Here is a 4,484-nt window from a genome sequence, read left to right as displayed (position 1 = left end):
GTATGATAGCGTACTTTAGCGTTGTACTCACGTATACCAAACTTACTCATCCCGTATTTGACGTGCCCCAACGTTTTAGACACATTTTTCTTAGGTCGGCATACGCTGGCAAGATCGCCAAGGTGTGACCGCGATGTTGACACTTCCATTTCTACGGCAGTTATGATTCGAATCGTTGTGCGTCAGCCTTTTAATAGGCTACGTCACGACATCGTCGGCGATGCGTGCAACGCGCTATGCCTAAGTTAGACTATCGTTGGGCATCGGTTGTGTAGGCCGCCAACAGGTTCAGCATTCGTTGGTATAAGTTATCTATAACACAACGAAACGTTCTGTGTCCGTTACCAATGCGTTATACATAAGACCAAGTCACTATGAATACGTCCGAATCTTTAAAAAAAAACATCAAAAGTTCAACGTAAGCCAGCGTTTTAGATACATTTTAATACGTTGCCATCGCTGGCTAAAACGTCAAGGTGTGACCGGGCCTTTACCGCAGCATAATCGATGAAAAAATTGTATTCACATCTGAGCGATACAGCCGCTAACCTCATAGACTATTGATACCTTGCTATTTTGATGTATTGTACCAAACTTGGTCCATATCGGTCATATAGTTTGTGAGGAAAGTATGTTTGAGAAAATATGTAGAACACGATTTTTTGGGGGAGGTACTTACAAAAGCCCAAAAACAAACTTGACCATAAAAATATCACAAAACTTGACCTCTGGTGGTTGAATTCAGTGACCTGATATGCAAATGCTGTTCAAATTTCAAGTCAATTGGATGAAAATAGATTTCAGAAATTTGGCAAAGTCGTTTACCTTTGGTCTAAGTTGACCTTTTGACCTCAAAATCAATAGGATTCTTGCTTATGACCAACTTTACCATTTGGTGAAGTTTCGTGAAGATCGGTATGAAATTGTGACCTTTAGGCGATTGACATACAGACAAACAGACAGACAGACAAAATCACAGACCAGACCAGACCAACCAATATACTTGCGAATCTTTGATATTTCAAGTAACGGACAGACAGGGGTGAAAACACAGCCTCTGTCCACCTTCGGTGGCGGAGGTAATACTCAGCTGGAGCCCAAAGACTGATAAGCCTGGTCGTTGGTTTAACAGTTAAGTCGGTTGGCTTAAGATCTTTGAGTCTTGAGTTCGAGCTCCTGTGGGCCGTTGAGTTGAATTAACACCAGGTGGAGTTGACTCAGCCTGTCATCCTACTGAGGTCAGTGAAAATGATACAACCAGCATCCACAGGCTGCACACAATTGCCAGCTGAAGACTGATAATTCAAATTGTGAGGCAAGAACTGTAGATTTACTTTGTTTTGCATAACACAGACACGGCATTGTACACATAACTGACCTAAGTGGTGGGAGATTATAATATATATATATATATATATATATATATATATATATATATATATATATACATATATATATATATATATATGTACACACACATCTGTACAGGGGTGGGGGGCATGGCTTAGAGGAGGAAATTAAAATTGTGAGAGAGAAAGAAAGAAAGAGAAAAAGAGAGGATTTTGGGGAGTTTGGAGAGAAGGGAAACACGTTTGGGAATGAAAAGAAGAAATGTGTAAGCAATGAGGGAAGGGAATGTGTGCATAGCATATGAAATGAGGGGGAAAAAATTCTGTCATGTTTGCATACATCATGAATACCAGGACTTTGGTCTCAATATAGCCCACCTCCTTGTGGGGTTCATGACACAATTTTTCCCTCTCCACACCCTTTCATCTCAAGAAACCTCTCTCTGCACCCCACTCCTCTGACCTCTCTGTGCATCTAAATCGAAAGCCTACCTGAGCACATCCTCTCTCTCATGAGCACATGCCCTGACTAATGCAGACATGCCTCTCATGCTTGTTAACTAATGTCCCTTACTCCTGTCCATCTCCTGACATCCTCATTCCTCTTCCTTTCCCTTCGAGAGATCCCCATCAACCATCAGGCACACATGTGCACATCTCCTGGACAGCAATCTCTCCTCTTCCTTTCTCAACGTGTTGCCAACTTATGCTTTTGTCTGTGCTCTATCCTTTTAAATGCTGTGTCAAGCAAGGAAAAAGAATGTACCATTTTAAAAGTCTTTGGTAATACTCAGATGGGGTTCAAACCACAACCTCCCAGACTCAAAGCGGACACTCCAACCACTACACCACAGAGTCTGGTATCGGCGTTTTTCTTCCATCTGATTATCTCCTAGACCTTCGAGTTGCATGACCACTGCTCCTTCCTTTTGATCCTCTGTTTTGGTTTTACCACACATCTTAGCTGCTTCTTCCAACAAAGCTTCCTTCATGTTCCTTCACTCCTTCTTTAGCTTGACTTCTCCAAGTCTGAACAACCTTTTCCTTGAATCTGATCACATTGGCAACCTGCAGCTTCCACACAATGATATTCTCCCAATTATTCCCTTCCTGATATCTCCCATTTTTGAGCAGGTTCAGATCAAACACGAATAACTTATGTTACCTTACAACGTGGAGCCCTACAACTATCATTCTACATCTGTAATAGATTGTTCCGATTCATATGTAATGAAGGAGTGCTGATAATTGTAAATGCAACTTACATCGACCAGTTAGAGTTTATGCTTCAAAACTTCACGTGAAAAATCAACGGTGAGTCCATATTATGTTGTCAGTACCCTGATCCTCCTGAAAGGCAGACGAGCAGCTGCATCACAATCTGCTGATCTGGAATTGATTAAGAGCTCGTTGGATGAATGGAATATGGCTTTCAATCCTGGCAAATCTGTCTCATTCTGTCTCTCCAGAAGAATTGTCAAACAAACTCAACTATCTATTTCCAGGGTCAACTACTGGAAGAGATTCAGTCTTTTGAACTTGCAGACTTGTAGGCCTCAATATCAGCCATGTTTAGCCCACATCTTCTGCTTCAATCCACATTGTAAAGTTGGCCTCAGCAGACTGGGCATTCTCTGTTGTTCCAAGTAATTCCTTGAAAAATCAGAACTATTCACAGACAGCCTGCAACGCCTTTATCCATAGCTCAATGGAGTACTGCTCCCATCGATGGGCTGGCAACCCAAAATCACATCTGTCTAACCTGGAATCTGTTGAATCTAAAGCTTTCAACATTATTAAGCCTCATCCGATTGCATAAGGGAAGGCTAATTGCTGTTGAAGGGTTTGTTTCTACAATTGGTGCACCAAATTTTAATGGTACCACAGTTTCTTAGACCCCTAGGAGTACGAAACCATCATTTCGAAAATTATTTTTCATTTTTAAAATATTTATTATTATCTTAAATTTTTCTTCCTGCACTCTCAACACTCCAAATAACCCCAACCCCAACAGCTCGATTTCCAAAAAGTATCTATTTCCAAACTGCATCAATTTCCAAACTGTATCAATTTTCAAACTGTATCAATTTTCAAACTTTATCAATTTCTAAGCTGTATCAATTTCTAAGCTGTATAAATTTCTAAGCTGTATCAATTGCCAAACTGTATCTATTTCCAAACTGTATCTATTTCCAAACTGCATCAATTTCTAAGCTGTATCAATTTCCAAACTGTATCAATTTCTAAGCTGTATCAATTTCTGAGCTGTATCAATTTCTGAGCTGTATCAATTTCTAAGCTGTATCAATTTCTAAGCTGTATCAATTTCCAAACTGTATCAATTTCCAAACTGTATCAATTTCCAAACTGTATCAATTTCCAAGTTGCGTTGATTTCCAAACTGCATCAATTTCTAAACTGTATCAATTTCCAAACTGTATCGATTTCCAAGATGTATCGATTTACAAGATGTATCGATTTACAAGATGTATCGATTTACAAGATGTATCAATTTCCAAACTGTATCGATTTCCAAACTGCATCGATTTCCAAGATATATCGCTTTCCAAGATGTATCGATTTCCAAGATGTATTGATTTCCAAACTATCAATCTCCAAACTGCATCAATTTCTAAGCTGTATCAATTTCCAAACTGTATCTGTTTCCAAGTTGCATTGATTTCCAAACTGTATCGATTTCTAAGCTGCATCGATTTCTAAGCTGCATCGATTTCCAAACTGTATCAATTTCCAAACTGTATTGATTTCCAAGATGTATCGATTTCCAAGATGTATCGATTTCCAAACTGTATCGATTTCCAAGATGTATCGATTTCCAAGATGTATCGATTTCCAAACTGTATCGATTTCCAAACTGTATTGATTTCCAAAATGTATCGATTTCTAATTTGTATCGATTTCCGAACTGTATTGATTTCTAATTTGTATCAATTTCCAAACTGTATCGATTTCTGAACTGTATTAATTTCTAAACTGTATTGATTTCTAATTTGTATCAATTTCCAAACTGTATCAATTTCCAACCTGTATCTTTGGAAATTAAGTTTTGCATTAATAATGTGAATAGAAAATATGTGGGGTTGGCCTCATGTTTTTTTTTGACTTTGACTAATC

This window comes from Eptatretus burgeri, chromosome 14, assembly GCF_056783735.1.
Source record: "Eptatretus burgeri isolate ZD-2024b chromosome 14, Ebu_testis_v1, whole genome shotgun sequence".
NCBI classification, from domain to species: domain Eukaryota; kingdom Metazoa; phylum Chordata; class Myxini; order Myxiniformes; family Myxinidae; genus Eptatretus; species Eptatretus burgeri.
This window is presented reverse-complemented; position numbering follows the sequence as displayed.